The sequence below is a fragment of the Mixophyes fleayi genome, chromosome 6 (genome assembly GCF_038048845.1).
Source record: "Mixophyes fleayi isolate aMixFle1 chromosome 6, aMixFle1.hap1, whole genome shotgun sequence".
Classification (NCBI taxonomy): domain Eukaryota; kingdom Metazoa; phylum Chordata; class Amphibia; order Anura; family Limnodynastidae; genus Mixophyes; species Mixophyes fleayi.
In genome coordinates, this window is record NC_134407.1 from 34,378,004 (window position 1) to 34,393,181 (window position 15,178).

The 15,178-nt window shown below is 39.8% G+C and overlaps 1 protein-coding gene across 4 annotated transcripts in view; it reads left to right on the forward strand.

Moving 5' to 3' along the window:
• The first annotated feature begins 6,771 nt into the window (after positions 1–6,771).
• Positions 6,772–15,178, forward strand: part of SEMA4G (semaphorin 4G) — a 507,048-nt gene continuing 498,641 nt past the window's right edge. For 3 of the 4 annotated variants that reach the window (XM_075216263.1, XM_075216260.1, XM_075216261.1), the window contains exon 1: positions 6,772–6,931. The gene's annotated coding sequence lies outside the window, so the exon portion shown is untranslated. Of the gene's footprint in view, positions 6,932–13,596; positions 13,629–15,178 lie in introns of those variants that run through there. The other variant, XM_075216262.1, reaches the window with a different exon arrangement.

A 15,178-nucleotide genomic window follows, 5' to 3' on the forward strand; every position in this document is an offset into this window, starting at 1 on the left:
TTGCCCATTCCAACTAAACCTTGGTCACATCTTTCAATGGACTTCATAGTAGATTTACCCAGGTCATCTTGTCACAATACCATCTGGGTGGTGGTGGATCGGTTTAGCAAGATGGCCCACTTCATTCCCCTGGCAAAGCTACTGAATGCCCAAACCTTGGCATCACTGTTCCTCTGCCATATTTTTCATCTCCATGGTTTGCCTGAAGATATTGTCTCAGATCATGGTTCTCAATTTATCGCTCAGTTTTGGAGATCTTTCTGCACACTCCTTGGCATCAACATCAGCCTATCAACTGGATGCTATCTGCAGTCAAACGGACAGACAGAAAGGGTTAATCAATCCTTACAACTATTTCTTCGGCTATACATCTCCAAATTTTATGACAATTGATCTTAATTTCTTTCATGGGCTGAATTTGCCTATAATAATTCTTGTCATTCCTTACCCGCATGTCTCCATTCTTTTGCAATTTCGGCTTTCATCCCAGGACTAATTCTGCAATTTCTCCTTCTGATCTTCCTGGTATACGTCCTACACCCTCTCGACTTATTATATGGAAGAAAGTCCACTCCACTTTGCTCCAGGCCTCCTTTCGGTCAAAATTGTTTGCGAATCGCCAACGCAGGAATTGTTCCCTCAAAGTATGTGATAAAGTCTGGCTTTTCACCGGAACATTAGGATCAGACAACCATGTAAGAAACTTGGGCCTAGGTTCATTGGATGCTTTGCTATTATCAAAAAGGTTAATCTTGTTGCTGTCAGACTTAAGCTTCCATCTTCATTAAGAATCCCGAACACATTCCATTGCTCTCTCTTGAAGCCCGTTGTCTAGTCTAACAAGTTCAGGTTTCACAAATCACAAAAACCTTGGCCAGTCTACATGGATGGGCGCCACAAATTTCTTGGAGAAGATTGACTACAAGAATGTCCTGGGCCAAATTAATTTATTGGTGCACTGGAAGGGCTACGGTCCAGAAAAACGATATTGGATTCTGTGGAGGCGCTTACATGCTAACACACTTATCAGGGACTTTTTCAAACAATTTACCAGGAAACCAGGATGTTAGGGTTCCTTAACTCCTCCTCAAGAGGGGGGGGTAGTGTCACGAGCCGCGCGGTGCCCCAAGCCGCTGCGTCTCACTCACCAGCAACGTCTGTCGTCATGACGACAGGGACATCACTTCCCGTGTCTCGATGGTTTCCTAGGCAATGGTCGAGATGCTGCTTTAATGTTTAGAAGCACCGTGTCCCGGCTTTAGGGGCAGCCGGGCATGTGACAGATTAATAAATTATCATTCATTGGCCTTTAGGGGCGTGTTTAATTATCAGCCTCCTGTGGCTGATTACAGGGCTGTTACCCTGAGACTCTCTTTGGTTGCCGTTACTATTTAAGGCAGGGAGGGCTTAGCTTCCCTACCTGTTATAGCGCTCCTGATCTGCAGAAAGTGCTGACCAGCTTTCCTGTTGTTGTAAATATCCTGTTATTCCTGATTTGATCTCCTGTTGTGACATTTGGCTTTTCCTTGGACCCCGCTAGAACTCCTGTGCTTCTGTGCTTCCTGTGCTTTGGTTTTCCATGTTTGCAGCATGTCCTGAACTTTTGGCCTGTTTTTCGGTATAACTGCCTGCTACGGAGCCACGACCTTCTGCCTGTCGCTGAATCCCGCCTCCAGTTTTCTGGTTTGCTCCATCTTGCACTACGGTTAGTTTGTGATAAGCTACTACTACTTTAGAGCCAAGTCCTGGGGACATCCAAGTACCTCCAAACAAACCAGTTCTATTAAAGATCTGTGCCAGTCTGATTCTAGTAGCTTATCTAAAGAAGCAGTTAGTCATATCAATTATGAGTTGGGTCCTTTATCTTGTATGTATCAATTCACTTTAAAGCAGCAATCCCCTGACAGAATGAGGTGTATGATTTTAAACATACACCACTGTGGCAGACTATAAGAAGAATCTTGGTATTTTCCTTGGTTTGTTTCTTCAGGCTTGTGTTATTGATTTATAATTCTGGACTATCATGGCAACCACAGTCACAGGGCACATGATGTAGTGAGGAGGGAGACCCTCTGAGCTCTGTCTGATTGTAAAATCCTCCTCCCCCTTAAGAAAAATCAGATGCATGTTTAAAAGGTACTTAACTTGCAATTTAAAGTAAAATAAAGAAACCTTCTATGTGGAAATACTGCTTTAAAAATATAGTAGTCAGAGCTCTCACATATCCTCTTCCTTGTTAACTGCATTTGATTTTTTTTTTTAAAACAATGGTGCTGCACACTTCAAAACAGTTAATACCTAGTGCAGAGCCGTAACTTAGAATTCTAGCGCCCTGGGCGAGAAAGACAAGTGCTGCCCCCTTAGCCGTCAATTTTAACCAAATTAACCTAAAATATTCCTAAATTGCGCCCCCCTTCATTGTTGCGCCCTGGGCGGTCGCCCCTGTTGCACAGCCCTAGTTACGGCCCTGACCTAGTGCTGCAGATAAGCTAGGTAGTCTTGTTTTTCATCTATTATACAGCAGAAACATTCATAATAATTGGTTTAATCAAGGAAATATTTGGTTCAACAAGGGTTCATTACAATGGTTGATAAAAACATTAGAACCTTCCTTATTTCACGTATATACTGAAAAGACTGTAGTGAGAATAGCTTATCAAACCTAGGCTCACAGTCCTATAGAAACCAGTGTAATTTTTTTTTTATTTATCTGGTATTTCAAGCAGCATTACCATATAATCACTAAACTTTACTTACCTGCACCCCCCCCCACCCCTCCCTCCCCTATCTGTTTCTGTAATGTAGAACCAGCAAACTCTTAAGTTCACCAATTCAATATAGCTGGGGAGGGGTAATGTGAAAGGGAGGACCAATTAGAAACCGTAGTCTCCATTATTGCAGCTTCTGATTGGCCCTCTCACTCACACCTCCCTTCTGCAGCTTCATAGAGTTTTTAGCCATGGCTGCAAGACAAAGCAGGGGTCCCCAGGAAATACAGCTTCTTGGAGCAATCCCCAGAGTCCTGGTGAATCCACCTGGGTAGACTGAATTTGTCACAATAACTAGGAGATTCTGCTTTAAAAATCACTCAGTCACTGAGAGACTGTTAAACACAGTTTCCAGGTCATTCCAAAAGCCATAAAAGATCACATAAATTGGGCTAGTGGAGTAGAGACAGTAGAGGATAGACATTTAAGGAACAACCCCCACTTACCTTTAAGCCTCACACTCTTTAGAATCCAAAAATCAAGTAACTCAACTTTAAAGGACACTAGTTATAGTAACTGTTGGTGTCTTTTGGGTGTGCTAATTCACATTTATTGTTGAATTATTGGTTTACATTGTCTTCTTTATATTGTTTGTGGTAATATTTGTTTCAATTTAGTTATATAAAAATGTATTTTAAATATCAAATAAAATGACAAATTACGTTCTTTGACGTACCTTGTCCAAAAGCTGATGGGAATGGATATCTCCTTAACATAACGGTTATGAGTGACAATGCAGCATGTAAGGAGCAAAGCTTACAATCCACCACCAATATTAAGATAAACAGAAGGTGATGGATACATGGGAAATAACCTTTAATTGTTGATAGCATTAAATACCACAATCCCAGACCCAAAAGTGGGGACAAACATGGCCACACCCCCACTCTAGATCCACCGGACCATGATCATATTTTAAACTATTTTGAAGGGATACTACATAGAGAAGCACCACCCTTGTTTACTAACAATCAAATTATTAACTGCACTGTCTTACCTTATCCTTTTTGTCAGGCTAAATCTTGTTATCTATTAATCTATTACTGTTCAGCTGTAATATTTACCTCTTTTACATGGCTGCATTTTGGCAAAGCATTTTCTTATTAATTAACTTTGTTCTAAAATAAGGACAGTACCACACAAAGATCGTTCTTGCCATCAAACTCTCAAAGCACAACTTCAGTTAAATGTAGTTTTGGCAAACATACCCCTCAAGTTGAGGGGTATGTTTTGCATAGAATCACCTTATCAATGTCCTGACCACTTTAGAAAAAAAGTGAAGTACGATCTGGAAGTGTGGCCCACTCTGCAGGGAGTCCCTATGGACTCCCCGAAATACGTGAATCTCTCAGGCATTCCAGGAGAGTAGGCAAGTGTGTTTTAGAATAATTATAATAACAATTCAAGCAAAAATTGGTGCTGTGCAAATACAAATTAAACAGTGATGCAAAGGGTGATCCAGCAAGGAAACAGTATCTGGAGTGTGGGCCCATGGCTTGGACAGTAGCAGTTTTAAATTGTTACTGGGTTGTTTCCTCGAAAATAACCAACTCTGCCGAATTAAATAAATACATAGTTAAAAAACTATCAAAGGAAGCAGGAAAAAAAATGGCATATTAGTAAAAGTTGCAGGAGGGCATGCACACACCAATAAATGAAATAACAAACTCCTGTTAAATCATACTTATACTATATGTACAGTTTGGGTCAATGCTGTAGGTATCATGAACACTTTAAAACTGTTTATGAAAGATTCAGTGCATTTGTAGGTAAAATATCTGAACTACATAAGATCTAAGCAGTATACTAGGTAATTCAGTTGGGACAAATGGCTATATTTCTAATTGTACGTTTTCCTTTGCAATCGCCTACACAGTAACATTCAATGTTTGTGTTACTGGCTTATTTGCACAAATAAGTACTAAGCAAGCAGAAGGTTGGTAAACATTACATGTACTGTAGGCAAGAGGTCACATGTGAGATAACCTTACAAATAGTACAAAGCTATTTAGAATAGAGGCTGGTAAAAAGACATGGAAAACCTTGTAGATGTTTTTCTAGTACATTGGAACCTTGTCCTACATGAAGCATTAGGGGTAATTGTTGCTACACGCAGGGGCGCACCTGTAAAAGAGGGAGACAGAGTAGCTGTCTCAGGTAACTATTTTTTAGATGTAGCAAATTCATAATTCCCATTTTTCTGCTACAGGACTTAATTAGCAGTTTTCTACCTTTGTGGTGTGTCTAATAATAATTAAAATCTTTGTTTTATAGTGTATATATCACTAATACAAATCTTTGTTTACATACCTCACAGTAATCACAATTCTTGTGGCACTGTGTCTATTTATGGATTTAAGTGGGCATTATTGAAAGTGGGTGTAGCCTCAATAAAATCTGGGCATGTTTGGATGGGTGTTGTGTGGGGGAATTGTGGGAAAATAAGGAGAGGCTTATTTTGTCCTGATTTTGCTCTTTTAAATCTTGGGATATGTGTTTATTTGTTCTACATACTACCCACTATTCCAAAAAAATCATGGCACCCAAGCTATCAGTCCATATCCCACCATAGTGAACCACACCCCATGTCTGCCAGAAATCAAACTTTACCATGAAATTCTGTGTTGTCATGAAATGCTGTAAGAAGTGAGCAGGGGCGGGCTGGCACGGAAAGCAGGAGGGCAACTACAACCCAGGTCACTCAAATTACAAGTTGTTTATTATGCCAACCCAGCTATTTATGTTCAGCCGCGGAGCTGGACTGTCCTATATATAGGCTGGAGAGGAGAAAGAGGGTTCTACAAGGGAGCCACTTTATTTCATGCCCCCAGTCTGTGTGTGACTCTGCATCTATATATGTGTCTGAGTGTGTGTCAGCCTGTGTCTCCCTTCTGAGATTCCCGCTTTATTTGAAGTTATGAGGTGGAGTGCTTGAAATAGCGCTCACTTTCCCTGCAGGCTAGGCAGACAAAAAGGGCACACTGCAAATTAATCCATGGTTCCCACTATAGCTTTATGGAAAGACTTTTATAAAGCTCCATTGTAGACCTATAAATAGACTCCCCTCCAGGGTCAAGAACTGAGGTGCACCCTAACTCTCGGCTTCAGATAGCGGGGTAACCATCTATCTGCAAGTAGAGTTTTCATTTGTCTTTTTTTTTGTTGTTTTGATTTGAAGCTCCAGGGTCTCTGTGATATAAGCATGTGAGGTTCTCTGATGGTGCAAACCTGGAATGCTTAAGAGATATAACCACCCCCAAACACACACTATTAGAGTTAGATAAAAATAAAAAAAATAGCTTAGAATTAATTTAAACAAGATGTTATATATTTTTTCACAGTGACCTTTGCTCACAATTAGATAATTGGACAATATGTCTAATGTAGCTAAGCTGCATATTAGCTGACCCCTAAGCTCCCTAGGCAACCCCCGAAATTTGCCTAATGTTTGCGCTGGCCCTGGCTACTACGCTTCCCTTCCTCTATGGATGTGTCACAAGTAACAAATCATGCAAACCTGATGATCTTGGGTATGCGAGTTAGGTGAGAATCTGCAACAGAAAGCACTAGTTACATACGCTCTACTACAGAATGTATCTAACAATTATGCTGTCCACAGGTGCTATGATATTGATAGTGATATTGGAAAATTGGTCCAATTTTGTCAGGTGTGGCCCAAAAACAACAGTAATGCCTATTATTCTATTGAAGTGTTAATAAATGCAGTCAAGAGATAATTATCAGCTTGTGCAAGCATTCATCTTCCAACCAACTAACCATCCCCAATGATGCTAGAGGCAATACATCCACTTTGCCAAATGTATAGATCTCGTCCAAAATCATGATCCAGATTATAAGCATATTTATAGACTTGTAGATGTTTGGAAATATGGGCCTGTATTTCAGCAACTTCTTGTAGTATCATATTATTCCACTAGGTGGAGTCGGCGAGACACTACCTGTGCGCTAATGTGTGCTCACCACTTCCCAGCAGCGCGCTGTCTTTGTGAGTACAGTGGAACCTGCGCACATATTGTAGCTGAGCAGACAAGAGAAAGCTCGGAGCAAGAGTGGAGAGTACATACAGGATTTATTGTGGACATACCCTGGCGGCGGCGGCTGGTTGCTGAATATAGGCTGTGAGGGCTACCTGCGCTGACACGGTAAGAACAGGTTACACTGCCCAGGTGGCAGCAGGGTTTAGCCACTTGCAATGTATGGAGCATTATTACTGACCTGTGCACTGGACCATTCACCTAGTATTGTGTCCTTTGAACCCTGCTTGCTAAAATCTCGCTTTCCCTGGTTGCCTCACTGTGTTATATAGCTCTACCTGGCTGGGCATGTAACCCTTTCAATATTGCTGTTATCAAATTGCCTGTGTAATATATATGTGGCTCTCAGATTGAATTCTATCAGGCTACTCCTGTGCCAGGTACCTTCCTCCTCTCCTGTCTTTCCATGCAACACTTGGGAAGGGGGCTGGACACAATGAGGCTGTAACGTGCTCTTCTGCTTTGTATGTTTCTCAGTGCTATATAGGCTAGTGGTTATGGAAGCCCATATGCTCTATATGGTTTATGAAGGGCTGCTTTGTTTTATAATGTATTCCCATAACATGCGTTATATACCTTAGAGCTAATCCAGCTATAGCAACGTGCCGGTTCTGACGCACTGTGATATCTCGCCGTATTAACCCTTGAGTATAACCCAGGGAGGACTGTGCTTACCTGTCAAAATGCCAGAGGACCTCCATGAGCTATAAAGCTTACTAGCTGCAAAGGGGTTAAAACTGGTCTTTGCTATAGATATGAGCGAAATGATGGTAAATGATTGTGCTGGAAACCTTAGGTCTCTAGTAAATACTAATAAGGGGGCTTTAGTCACACCTCTTTATTAACAATAAATGTATAATCTATTTCTTGGCAGTATAGCTGCACTGTGATTCACAGCAGTATTTACACCAGTATTCACTTTACAGAGGACATTTAATAATTTACAACAATTAATTTGCATGTGCAGCTTATGCATTTGCATTCTCCAAATGATATGTTTAGGTAGGATCAAATCTTTCCAGGAGTAGTAGTTAGTAAACAGCACACTGGATGGTGAGGATAGTGTTAAAAATCCATCTACTAGCTGTTCCACAGGAGATCAAAGGGTGAGCAATCTCCCTTACAGGGCTCAGACCTGTCAGGTTCTATCCCAATCTCAAATGAGAACAAGATTTTAACTGCTGCAAGACAAGACAATGTACACACAGTGTGGTCTATGCACTAGGGCTCTAATGCAGCAGTGAAAGTGTTAAGCTCTTTTCAATCTTCCACCCTCACTGGCCTTATAATTAGATCCTGGGTTTTAAGGTATAATTAGATTGGTGGAAGTTGAGGGGATTTGTTTCATTTTTTTAAGTGGTTAATAAAAAGAATATGCCCTGAAAAAAATAATTACAATATGTTGGATCTTTTTTATTATTTTTTAAATTTAAGGCCTGTTTTGTGCATGGCAGCACGTGTACTGTTTAGATGAAATGATCCCAATACCATGAATACACACAGGCAGCATAAAATATATATACACACACACACAAACATGTTCACTGTCTGGATCCTTTATAATCTGCAATATGGTGTACCAAGCGTTGCCTCCACTTTACTAGGGGAAATGCAATCACTGTTAATAATTGTTTATATATTCGTTACCACACGCACATTGGCTAACTTTGTTGGATCAGACTTCAGGTTCCAGTATTGCTTCAGTGTACTCGTTAAGCAAGCTTGCCAATAAGGATACATAGCGTCCAATTTTCTGCAGTGCAATGCTGTGCTCATTGTTGTGGCACATGCTTATTGATGTGTTTGTGAAGGACAGGCCATTTGCTATTCATATCAGCTATATATTCATAATATCAATTGCTTAATCATTTGTGTATATTGCCAAGTAGGTTAACTTTCATTGTAAAACCATTATTCATTTGCCACCATTTAAGAGAGGACATAACATTATTTATATGCAACTTCCATCAAGGATGAATTCATCCAAATCCTACACGTTGTTTCAGAGTTGGGCATATTGAATTTATTTATTTTTAACTCAAGTTGGGGCTGAACCAACTAAATTTGTAGTCTGTTCAGTTACTGTCACCCAGCATTCGCACGTTTAGATGTGTTCTCAAGCTGATTGAAATTCTTCTTTTTGTTATAGCTGACTGCAAGCAATTTTACTTTCTACTGCTAACTTTTATTGGCTTCCTGCAGTGCCTTTGAAAGCAATCAGTAGGGATTCCCGTTCTATGGAAGAGAAGGGAGCACAGAGCCAGATTGTTTTCTTCCACATAATAAATCAATTTCATATCTTCAAGCTCTGAAATACTTTTAATATGTCTTTCAATAATGCTAATTTCTTAACCAGAGAGAGGACCGGCACATTGACACAATGGAGTGACTATATTATGTGCTTAACTAACATTCATGAGAACAGAATGTAGTATATGAATTCACTAGGAACTAGTGAAATTCGTGGTGCATTGCATCCGTTACTTCCCATGTATCATCTATATAGTAGGAATAATAGCATTTATCACCTACTTGTCCCTACATGGGTTTATGATTCTCCCACCAGTTTGTGCTCCTTTTTTTTTACTTATTTTATATCTATCTGTACAAAACTGGGATGGGTGAGATGGTATTTTGATGCACATATGTCTACTAGTATGCAAAGCAAAAAAAATCTATTAGTATTATTATTGTTGTTTCTATATAGTGCTAATCATAATGCACAGCGCTGTACAGAAAATTTGTGATCTTTTGCCATTTGCTTACTTTCTAAGTTCCCTACCACACCTTTGCTATGGCCCAATTTGTTAGCAGCCAATTAACCTACTAGTATATTTTTTCACTGTGAGGGAAAACCGGAGAACATGGAAGGAACCCATCCAAACATTGGGAGAACATACAGACTCTGCACAGATAGGTCCTTGGTTGGAATCAAACGCGTGCTGTGAGGCAGCAATGCTAATTACTGAAAATTACTGGCAGAATTTGTTTTATATAGATACAATGTGACGTGGTGGCAACAAGGGGCCTAGAAGGCAAAATCTATTCAGACCATTTCTGATCTTTTGGAGACATTCTGTTCAATGCTTTATAGCTCTGTATAATTGAAGCATTATATGATAATTTGATCCTTTTATATTTTGTTTAAATATCCTGCTTCATTTTCATTTATTATCCTATATTTTAGAAAACACATCTGCTGCATAAGTTACATTGGCAAACTTCATGTCCAGCTAAATAGTGCTCCGAGATGCAAATTTGTGAATGACAGGATGTGGAAGGAGTTTAATCTGAACTTTTCTTGGCTCAAACAGAAGTTTCTAATTGATTATTTATGTTGACACTGCAACTTTAGTATTGTAGGAGACAGTTTGTTGTATTGTGTAGAGTAAGCAGAAAACCCGCAAGAAGCTTAGACCCGGGTCAGATAACCAGCAATTGCAGGTCACCTTTGGTAACTGTTTATTTTGCATATAATTAATAAACCCCCAAATAGAAATTTTCCGATAGGAACCATGAAAATAAAATACATTATTTAATGAGCTGCAGTTCTCTTAAAAGTAAATTATCTTCCCCCTCCATTACTGACATCTGAAAGTCTTCCCCTGTCTTTAGGACAATGTCCTGATGGGATCTCTTGCAGGTCAAAAAGCTTAGACTGAGTTGCTATAAAAACACTGGTCCCGCCCCTTTGAATGAATCCACCAATCCACAATTTGCGTTTCTGCAAAGCAAGTCTGCCAAGCTGTCTGTTGCTGTCTGCATGTTTAGTTGGAGAAGTATCTCCTTTCTAACATGGCACCCTGCTGCAGATGAGTGACAAAGACATGCTGGACAGCATACCTCCCAACATTTGGGAATCTGGTATTGGGCCAGGGGGTGTAGCCACATCTCAATGGAGGCATGGTCATACACCCCAGGGACATGCCTAACTTTTTTGGAGTGCTAGGCTGCCCGTACTCCCCTCCCCTCCAAACACCTTCATTACCACAAGCCCCCAGTGCACACGGCACCCGTTCACTGCTCTGGCGGGATGGAGGGACTCTCCTGCCTAAGTTGGGACGTATGAAACAGTAGAATTTATTTACTAAACTATGAACACTCCAGGCATTTAATATAGATTGTTCCGCTCAGTAATACACAACCTTTCATATATGTTAATGACAAATAGTGGCTTTAATAGCACTTTAAATTAGAGTGCATGTTTTGTACCTTGCTTGTGGCTGAGTAATGCAACATGCAGGTCACTCTTCTCCTATAACCTTATAGCCTCAACCAGCATCTTTGGAAATCATTTTTTTTCTGTAATTTGCGGGGAGGGGAAGCTCTGGACCATGTAGCTTCCGTATTTATTGAGCAGTTGTACATGGATACAGGATGCAGATATGTACTCTAATGGAAATGTTTGTGGCATCAATGTGTATCTTACTGCATGGAGAATAATTTGTTTCACAGGAGACAAAAGGTTGCTGTTTTATTTCTACTAGTATTGTATCTTACATGACAGAACCAGGCTCCTTGTTTACTTAACTTAAGTCACAATGTGTCAACCTATAGTTTTGAATTCTATTAAGTGCAGGGTTTATTCATGGGCTAAATGCAGAGACATCAGCCTGCTTATAAACTATGCCTGGTGGCCAGTGTGCTGTACCAAGAACTGTGATTTGTACAGGAAGATCCAGCAAAGATTTCTCTCTCCTTTCTTAGAGTGCTGTTTGCAATAAATTGTCTTGGTGAAATGTGTGTCTGAGATTGCAGAAAGTTTAGGAACACCATCAGAGTGTAGAAAGGTGCAGCATTTTCTGTTAAATTATACCTGTCTGGTAAAATGCGTCTGGGTATGTGCGGGGCTCAGTGTACCATGTGGTACAGAGAGCACATGAACAATACAGGAGATATAATTAATTAAACATTGGTAGGGATCTCTCAATGAGGAGGAGTGTGCCATATAAACAATCATAGTAGAGCCTGGCTAGTAAAACAAAATACATAAAATTTGGGGTTCTCAAGTTCAGAAAATGTTTCATATTTAAGAGTTTGCTTTGCTTTAACCCCACTATTAACCTATTGCATTCTTAAAGGCTCATTTCTAATGCACATAAAAACAAATCTGTGCGTTAGCCAAGTTTTATAATGTTCTTTACAGGTTCTGCCTTGACCAAATCCTGAGAAATGGGTCATACAGCGTTGCCATTTTAGACGCAATGACGGCAATTTTGTAATTTACTATGAGTGTGTGAAAGTGCACAGGTGTGAACTAACCTTCAATGAAAATCCTTTTGCTCCTGGGAGAGTGTAAGAATCTCTGTGCGTAGGCTGACAAACGTGTTCTTTGGTATTAGTGTTTTCTGCGTAAGTAAAATAAAATAAAAAAAAATATGTACACATGCCCCAGGCACTTTTCTACAGGTGTGGGACCTTTTATTCAGAAACAAATGTGATCAAGCAGCGCTTCCTCATACAGTCACTGTGAGGAGCACTGCTAATGAGGTTAATGAGAAGGGGAGTGCCTGGAGCAGTGTGTGGGATGCACATTTTATTTACTATATTTTAGACCTGGTGCTTAGGTTTACAAAACCACTTATTCAAAAACTTTATAAAGCATTATGGATAACAGATTCTGTAGCTGTACCAGCATTACTGCAAAGCACTAGATTAACAAGCCTTAAAGTTGAACTAAAAAATTGAAATGACTGGTTTTAAAGCTGAATGTAAAAGGCATCTATTCTCATATGTGAAATAGATAGATCAGTATTTAAACTTGCATGTAAGTTAAATCTCAGCTGTTGATTGGAGGCAGCCAGGGTGTTTCTAGTAGTGGGTGGACAGTCCAAGAAGAACAATCTTCTGACATCGCAAACACTTTCCTATCATTGGCGTTGTTTGTTTAAAAAAAAAACAACAAAAAACAAGAGCAACAAATTAAACCTGGAGTTATGTACATACCTTGGTCCACATTAATAATTTGATGCATATATACAGTAGCTACAATATTAGCTGTGTGCATTTGTATTCTTTTAAAGTAATGTATGAAATTAAATGTTTCCTTCCCATAATAGAAAGCTACAAAAGTCTTTTTTTTTTTTTTTTCATTTGACACTTGACCTTCTCCTAAAAGACTTCATGATGCTATTGTACAGAGTCCCATATTTCATTGTGACAGATCTGTTACTGCGCTGTTCTGAAAGAACCCTACAGAAGAAGTATTAACTCCAGTACTAGATTGTTCATATGCATTGCAATAGCTGCTGCAGATTATAGCACTTCAAGAGCTACCTGTTAAATGGTGATAGTCCAGGCAGCCTGTACTTGCATGGTCACCTTTCACTTCCAGGTTAGACAAACCACACCATGTAAGGTCAGCTGTAGTTCTAGAGCTTTGCAGAGCGATTTATTGAATTTTATTGTGTCCACATTAAGAATTATTAAATTATTCATGAATAAAACTTGGTTTTATAAAATCTTGTTAAATTGCAGGTAGCCCTCTAGTGGAACTCAGTGATGTTAGATCTTAGTAAACTGATTGAATATTGGTTCAACCCACAAAGTGGAAATGTCCACTGTATATAGGCATTCCAGCCATCCGTAGAACCGCGGTTTTCTTTTATTACATTGAGTAAAATACTTCACTCTCACCCCGAGCGTCTGTGTGCCACCAAGCAGCAATTGCCCATATGACAAACTAGCATACTTGCCCACTCTCCCGGAATGTCTGGGTGGCTCCCAGGCCCGGCGCTCCCATTAGGCAAGGTTAGGCACTTGCCTAGGGCACCGAGCAGACGGAGCAGAGAGGAGGCAAGTTAAGGTAAGAAAAGAGGAGGGGGGGGGGGCGCCGATTTTGAAAATGGGGCGGGGGGCGCCGATTTTGAAAATGTGCCTAGGGTGCCAACGACTCTAGCATCGGCCCTGGCGGCTCCTGATTTCGGGGTAGTGAAGGTCTCCCTGAGGGGGAAATAGAAAGTTTCTAAGTGTGCAATTTAAGGACCCACATTTTGTTCACCTCTGGTGTAGAATACAGCAGCTACACAGCATCATGTAATTTACAGCCATGTGTTGAAAACATGCGTAGCGGTAACTGGTGAATGTTATTACCTGGGGATTGATATACTAAAACTTCTAAAAAGGAAAAGTGGAGATGTTGCCCATATCAACCAATCAGATTCTAGCTAACATTTATCTAGTACATTCTAGAAAATGATAGCTGGAATCTGATTGGTTGCAATGGGCAACATCTCCACTTTTCCTTTTTAGAAGTTTTAGTAAGTCTGCTCCCTAATATCTGTCCCTTCTTAGTTTGCTTTTCAGCTGTGTCATATGGTTGGATTTTTAATTTTTTGCCTATACAGTTACCGTACACAAGGGAGTCTGTAGGGCACATTATGTATTTAGTGGCTTGATCTTGTGTGTTTAGTGTCTTCAAGCTAGTGTGTAACATATTCTGGAAGCATGTATAAAAAGATTGACAGGTTACACACTTGCAAATGGCACCACATTGTGTAAGACATCAAAACATGCTTTGCGCAAGATTTTGTTTTTCTTTGGTAGACTTCCTGGAATCCAGTGGATAAAAGAAAAATGACAAGGGTCCTGATTCATTAAGGATCTTAACTTGAGAAAATATTTGATAGCTTATTTGTACACTGACATTTAAAGTTGATATTTGTGTGCTACATGAAAAAAACAGTCAGTATTTAACTTATGTGCAAAACAAAATTCTAATTTGCACCCCTTGCATTTTAACATGGTTTTGTCCAGGAGACTGAAATAAGAAGTTTCTCAAATTAAGATCCTTAATGAATCAGGCCCAAGGTTATGAACTGACACATGGAAGTAATGATGATATAGTGGTTGAGATGTACATAGCGAAGACTATTTTGTGAAGAGAAATGTTATTCAATGCATATGTCTGATTGATTTATCCCACTAGAACACAAGAAGTCACCTGTAACGGAAGTTGGAAAAAATGCAGAATCATTGTTATACGAATCAAACACCATTAAGTAACTGGCCAAAAACAGTTGTGCGGTATCAATTAAAATCTTATATTCCTGTGTGAACTTCTCAGCTGGTTCACACAACATGTTCTAAACTTGTCGGCGCTGGGAGAATATTCCAACTTCTACTTAGCGCTTGTGTACTGAATAGCGGAACCTCCGGTCTTTATGTTTTCGTTGTATGGTACTGAGGAAGCCCAAGAACTTTTCAGACCCCACAAAATCTACAACCTCGCACAGAAAACAATTTATTCCGGCCAGCAACAGGCTTTCTTACATCAATGTTGACTTTGCTTTTTGACAAGGTTAACTGTATGTAACATGAGCTTATTTACTTTCAATTAATATTTATGACTTGTTT